At 49.6% G+C, this 7,192-nt stretch overlaps 1 protein-coding gene and 1 long non-coding RNA gene across 2 annotated transcripts in view; one reads left to right on the forward strand and one right to left on the reverse strand.

Annotated features, from left to right (window-relative positions):
- The window catches only part of LOC116691500 (riboflavin transporter 2), a 17,242-nt gene that overhangs the window by 8,200 nt on the left and 1,850 nt on the right, over positions 1-7,192 (reverse strand). The window lies entirely within an intron of this gene.
- The window catches only part of LOC116691502 (uncharacterized), a 14,432-nt gene that overhangs the window by 819 nt on the left and 6,421 nt on the right, over positions 1-7,192 (forward strand). The window contains exon 2 of the long non-coding RNA XR_004332491.1: positions 5,252-5,257. This is a non-coding gene — a long non-coding RNA (uncharacterized LOC116691502). The remainder of the gene's footprint in view (positions 1-5,251; positions 5,258-7,192) is intronic.

A 7,192-nucleotide genomic window follows, 5' to 3' on the forward strand; every position in this document is an offset into this window, starting at 1 on the left:
TGTTCACTTTTGACATTTTTTTTTTTACATTTGTCAAAATGTAAGTAACTTTATCAATTATTTTTTTCTCCAAATGCTATAAAATTGACAAAAAAACATCCACATTCAATGAAAGTAGTGAACTGATTATTTATTTAACTTGTGAGGAACGTTGTAGGGAACCATCCACGTTACTTTTTTGGACATTTCTTTCAACGAAACCCAAATTTCTGATATAGAAACTTTTTGAAAAGGCTCAGTTGGTAACTTGTATATGCTGAAACAGTCACTGTATTCTGATGTTAGTACATGAGACAAATAATCTCTAAAAAGAAAAAAGCACCTTCCTTTTCCTCCTCCTGGTGCTCCTAAAGGCATTTGCAAGATTCTATCGCTCGCTGAACAACCAATCAGAGGCGGTGCTGATCAAATATAAATCAAGATTCTGTTATTGCATTGCTTATTCCTCGCCTCAATTGTTTTCAGGTACCATATTTCTACTTTTTAGCTTTAGAATGAGTTTGTGACCCTTAAAAAAAAAGACGAGCCTGAGCCAAAACCAACCACTGGACCAAATATGCTCATTATGCAGCTAAACAGCACACTTCCTGAAAACATTTGAAGTGAGATGTAATTAATTCAGAATGTCAATTCTCATTTTATCCGCGCTGCCTAGTTTTATTTCACGAGTTCACGAGCGCCCATTGGCCCTGCGGTTAGAGTCTCCTCGGCTCTGATTGGTTGTTAATCTTCGGGCGTGGTGGAATCTGGCAAACGCCATTAAGGAGCACCAGGCGGAGACAGAGGAACATCATTTCTTCACAGATGATCTAGCTCATGTACTATTGTCAGGACATGTTGTATTTCCGCAAATACGACAAAAATGTGATTTTATAAAAGTTACCAACTGCAGCTTTAACCCCTTAATGTTGTCCTCGGGTCAAATTGACCCATTTTCTTATATCAGTGTTCTTTTTAACTAACCAATTATAATTACCCAAAATAACATGATTAATTCCATTGCTCTTTGGCAAGTACAAATCTCTACTTTCATTAATTTGGGGGCGTCTTATTCAATTTTTTTTTTTTTGTGAACAACTTTTTTATTTTCTTCCAACTACGTTGGCTTATCACCATCAAAAACAAACTAAATACAACAATCACAGACATAAAAAAAAAGGAAATTATATATATATACACATATATATACACACATATGCATTACAACATATATACTATATAAAATTACACATTGTGATATCAGAGAGGCTACCGGCTCTCGGCCCCGGACAGTTCAGCAGTGCAGGACACAAATTAGAGTTACAAAAGGTTGTTTTAATATTTTTCTGGGAATTAACACAAACATGATAAGCCAAGTGTCAAAAAGGTACCAGGATAATGGTGCTTGCAACAGTCCAAACTTTTAAACAATGTCCTTCCAACCAAAAATCATAAACATGCTTCACTCAGGTAAATCTTTCTTGAAAACACAGTATTAGCCTAATTTTAGACAGCGTCGCAGGCCGTGGCGATTGTCGGTAAGAAACCTTCAGTCTTCAGTAGGATCAGTCTTCAGGTAAGTATTCCAGGTCTTTCAATAGTCACATGGAAAGTGACGCTTCGATCCTATGTTAGATCATCGAGAGCACAAACTTGGAGCGTGTCTCAAACAACATCCTCACCAAATGTGTTTGGGCTTTAAGTGCCCTTCAGCTCATCAGGCCTGATTGTCTCGGTTGGTTTGTTGGGATGACGGGGTTGTTGAGGGTGGAGTTCCCACTCTCCACAGAAAGATGGTGCAACTGCCAGTGACGGCTGCATTTCTCAGGGGTACGAGGGCTCCAGAACTGCCGCCTATCGTGAAATCACACATCCCCCCCGAGGCACGAGTCATCGTAGGTGTGAAGGAGGCGAAGAAGGCGTCGCGGCAGGGGAAAGGGCATCCGCTATTGCCGTGGCTATTGCCGCCCTGTGCACAACGAGACGTTAAACGCATGTAGGATCAAGACCATTGGTAACCCTACTTTTAGTCTACCCTGTCCTGACCACTGTTGAGGGCATGGTCGGAAAACCACGTAAACAGTAGTCCCAGGAGGAGAACGCAAGGGATTCCAGGGCCAGGTAACGGAGGCTACTCCTTTCCACAGTGGAATAGTTCTTCTCCTTGGCAGTACTTCTGCTGAGGTAGAGACGGGAGTCCTCACGTTAGGGCCGGGCCAAGAAACAGCCCAGACCACCTCCGAAGCATCCGCAATGGACAATGAAGTCCTTCTCGACGTACCGGCGCCGAACCAGGAGGGACACGGAACACAGAACGTGTTTCGGTCGTGAAGGCCGCTTCCGCCTCGGGATTCCAATCACATCCGGAGTGGCGGTTCGTCGTCAACTCTGTTAGGAGGTGCAGCAAGTGGTCGCACAGTCCGTTTAAACGTCTATAATAGCAGGCTAAGCCACAAACGACCCTCACTGCTTCTTGGGATGCCGGGGACAGTCTGTAGGCCCAACTGGCTTCTGAGGCGTGGACCAACCGGCCGATGGGTACCAGGTCAGGTTGTCTCATGAAGGGCAGCCTGCACTTCGGGTTGACGTTGAGCCCTGCTTCCCGGAGTGATCAACCACTGCCTGTACTCTGGCGTAAGTGATGGCCAGTCGGGACTGTGTAGACCACATCGTCCAATATGCTTGTTGCGTACCTTTTGTGGGGTAGCGGGTCTCGATCCTCTGCAGTGGAAGTAGCCGGCGCTTCCGTGGAGACACTACAACGGGGCCGGGGGTACTGTAAAGCCCCCTGGCGTGGCAAAAAGCGCCGTCTTCCTTTGCGCCGGAGGTCAGGGGCCACTGCCAGTATCCTTTGGGAGGGTCAAGGGGTGGTTAGGAAGCGTGCATGTACCAATGAATTATTAAGTCATCCAACCTAGGCATGGATATGCATCAAACCAGACACCTCATTTACTTTCAGAAAGTCATTGCAAAAACGTTGCCGGCAGTCCGGCTTGTGGAAACCAGTACGATGGGGCTTAGACCAGGCACTATTGGGACTCTTCGATCACCCCTAGTTGCAGCATTTCCTTACCTCTCTTGTATACGCCTTGCGAGCCTCGGCAGCGTGGTTAAGGGCGATGGTTCAGTTTTTGCCAGGCATGGGGCGATTTCAGTGAACCAAATCAGTGGCCGGGAGGAGAAGGAATCTCTGTTGCGTTCCACCAAAATCAGGGAAATCTGCCGTTGATGCGGGGAAAGGCTTGGACCAACCTGAATCTTTCTATCCCTGGTTCCGTGGTCTCTGTGGGGGGTAGACAACTCCTGACAACGCCTCCGGGGGCCACTGTTTTAAAAGGTTGAATGATATATCTGCTAGGCTTTATTTTATCTGGTTGCCTCAACTTGTAGTTTACGTATACCACCCGTTCACTGGACCTCGTCGGGCCCCCTGCCAGGTGGCCAGGAATTGAATACACGGTGGGCACAGGAAAAGCACTCGGTCCCAGGATGTATAAACTCTCTGGGTTGAGACGATCGTTGTAGGAGGCCTTGCTGTTGCCGTTGAGCGCCTCCATGTGTTCACGCATATGGATAGATCGCCTCATCTTCTATTCTAATAGCGCCAAACATATCGATCAGGCTGTTCGCTGGCGGCACGGTGCTCCTCCCAGGAATTCCTTGGCAAGTCAGCAGTCTCGGGGACTGTAAGATAGGCAAGAGCTCAACGGCAACGGGGAAAAAACCAGTAGACGGACTGCGGCACCTCTCTCACCAGACAAACAGGAGTACTGGTAGCAAGCGGATAAAGTTGCGACCGTATTCCCGATCGCATTCCGCAGCATGGATTTTAGGGTTTGTTAAAACGGTGACGAGCCCGTCTGTCTGGGGGTGGTAGACCGAGTTTAGCTGCTGATTTTCAGCAAGAGTACAGGTTCTTTCATAACCTTTGGACATGAAGGACTACTTGGTCTCGCAATATCTCCCTTCGGGAGCCCAAGACGCGTTGGACAGAACGGAATAGCTCTTGGGCAACTGTTTGGAAGTAGCCTTCCTCAGGGGAGCGGGCACTCAGGATATCGGGGTTGCATAGTCCAGGAGGACCAGAAAGATGTAATGAGTCCCTGGCAATCTTCGGTAAGGGTCAACGATGTCCAGTCCGATCCTCCGAAGGGGTCACGCTAATGGGTTAAGGGATATGATGGGTGTTATCTGTGGGCTTTGGGGCCACCCTCGGCACTCAGGGCAATCAGACAGTAGTTTCTCTATCTTGTGTGCACATGGCCAAAAGCAAGTGTCGCAAGATCCTTTCCGCTACGTCTTCTCAACCCTAGGGCGGCCCATAGGGGTTGGGTGTGGGCTGGTTGAGCCGGTGGTCCGGTGGGGTTGTGGTAGAGGAGCTGTTCCTGCACCGCATCTTTCTGTACACCTGATACACAAACCCCGTGTACTGCAAAATGGTGTAGGTAGGGATTGGTCGATCCCCTAGTAATCCTCTATCACTGCTCAGTCTTCAGGCTTGAAGAGTGGGATCTTGAAATTGGGCGGTACCATACTGGCCTGTGAGAGGGGGAAGCTTTGGTGCCTGGAGGAGTTTCTCATGGAGATTGGTGGAGCGTTTCCTGGGGGACCATGTTCTCTCCTCCGTGTTGGACAGACTCGAATCAGCCTGGGCACCTGCACATCCCTGCAAGAACACAGGTGGTGGAGGGTCTGAGGGGTGGTGTTTGCGTTCTATCCGAGTACGTCCCTGCCTCTCCGCTTCCGGGGGGTCTAGGGCCGATCTTCCTGTGTATCACTACACAAGCGGGAGAAAGGCGGGGCAGTATCGTGTCCAATTAGGAACGGAACGGGCTTAGGGATCAAACCACTCCCGCTGTGTGTGGACGGTTCGTGGTGGTGGTCATTGTGAGTTCAGTGGTGGGGTAGTCTCTGGTGTGATCCGGAACAGGTAACCGGAGGACTTTCCCTGAAGTCCGACCGATGGGCCAACCGATCTTGGGTACAGGGTGTCGGCTACGGAGTTAGCAGAGCTTCACAATTCATGGTGATCGCGTCACCGGCACGGTGGGGGTCGGTCCCTGGGCGTAATCCATGACTCCCACGAGCGAACAAAAGGGGTGTGGGTGGTGAGCTGGAGGTCCCAGACGTGGGCAATGGTTCATCCACCGGTTCCCCACACGCAGGATAGGTGTCCCATCTCCCACACCGGAACATGGCGCGTTTTGCTTCCCGGAGTTCTTTCAGGGGCGGCGGGGGATCGGGCTCCCGGAGCCTGGAACAGCTCCTAAAGGGCGGGGTTGGGTCACTTGGGGTTCGCTTGGACAGCTCCTCCATCCTGTGGCGTGGAGCAATCTTGTTGCCCCTTCCGGGAAGATGATAGCATCGCGGTCTGGCTTGGTATTTCCACGGTTCCACAGTCAGGTACGCTGTAGTCAAGGCCTCGTTGGTGAATGAGTCGTTTCGCCTCATAAGGCAGGCCGTTAAGTATTTGGCCACCACAACGGCCTCCACTATGCAGATGCCGTAATCTTCTCCGGGTACCAGCCATCCTCAGCGTGATCAGGACAAGTTCGTGCATCTGGCAAGAGGGAGGGGTTGTGTTGAAGATCAGCTGTGGAACCGCTGGGCCATGCCGAACTGGTGAGTCACTTCTGCTGAGATTCCGCCTTTAGTGTATCGTAGAGTCAGTCGCACGGTCGGAGGGCCAGGTCACGGACAGTATCAGCGAACCCAGCCCGAAAGGGGGGCTAGCGTCCAACCCAACTGTACCTTGGCCACGCTTCACTAGTGGCTGTGGCTCATTAAAGGCGTACAGATAGCCTCAACGTATCGGGCACCATCTGCGATATAAAGTCCTAGCTTCTTGGGCGGTCCTTACAAACAGCCAACTGTCTTCTCTGCATTGTGTTCTCGCCTTCCGGAGGTTGGATTCCTGTGCTCCTCAGTGCAGAGCCAGTCGCGTGCGTCCTGGGTTGCGGCCGGCACCGGGCTTACAACACGCCGCCTCCATCTTTTTCTCTGGGAGGGTTATGGCCAATTCGGAAAACCGGGATATCAAACGGTCGGTGTCCTACTCTCGACATGCCTGTAGGGTTATGAAAGTGCCCGCATTATCCACATGTGATATCAGAGGGATACAGGATCTCGGCGGGGCAGTCAGCAGTGCAAGGACACAAAGTTCGAGTGTAACAGGTTTTTAATATGGTTTTGGGAAATACACAAAATGATAAGCCCAGTTCACAAAGGTAACTAGGAAATGGTTGCTCTTGCAAAGTCCAAAACTTAAACAATGTCTTCTTCAAACCAAAAATCATATAAACCTGTTCCTCAGGTAATCTCTCTTGAAAACAGGTTTCAGCCAATTTTAGACAGCGTCGCAGCCCGTGGCCATCTGGTCGGTAAGCACTATTCCGTTATTCAGGTAAGTATGCCAGTCTTCAGGTAAGTTAAGTCATCGTCTTTCATCTTCCCAGGGAAAAGTGTCGCGGCGCTCCTCTGTAGACTCTTGAGGCACAGCACAATTGAGCGTGTCTCCCAACAACACTACTCACCAACTGTGTCCTGGGCTTTGTTCGCCTGACCTTCAGTCACAGCCTGAGGTCTCAGGGTGTGTGGATGCACGGGTGCTTGAGGGGTGGAGTCACAACTCAAAGCAGATGTGCCAAACGCTGCCCGTGACTGCAGCCCATCTTCAGGGGTCGTAGCGGCCCTACAGCAGGCTAGCCTCTCGTGACATCCACAACATACCACATACTCACATACATATACACAACCAATACATACACACATATAACAAATCAAAACACAATAGCGACCCCCCCCCCCCCCCCAATCCTCATACCGCGATCTCTACCCAATTTTACTGGCCATAACAGACCACAAAACCAACCCTGTAAATACAGATATTAGTTACAGCAGATTCTTAACTTTATCAACCACTGAGTGCCAGCTGAGATAGTATCGGGCCGGCACTGTGCATTCTTGCCACTGACAGCTCCATCTCAACTACGTCCATGTAAGTGTTAATCCATGAGGCTTAGTAATTGCATGTGAGGCTCAGCGTGAGCTAGCATTTTCTTGGCCGCGGTGATGCCTGTTAAGAGCATACGCTTTCAAACATGTCATCTTTAGTGAGGAAGTGTCATTCAAAAGCAGGACAACAGGAGAACTTGATACAATATCATCCACAACAATAGATAAAGTGGCACATACCTCCCCCCAAAAAAGCTTC

This window comes from Etheostoma spectabile, chromosome 6, assembly GCF_008692095.1.
Source record: "Etheostoma spectabile isolate EspeVRDwgs_2016 chromosome 6, UIUC_Espe_1.0, whole genome shotgun sequence".
NCBI lineage: Eukaryota > Metazoa > Chordata > Actinopteri > Perciformes > Percidae > Etheostoma > Etheostoma spectabile.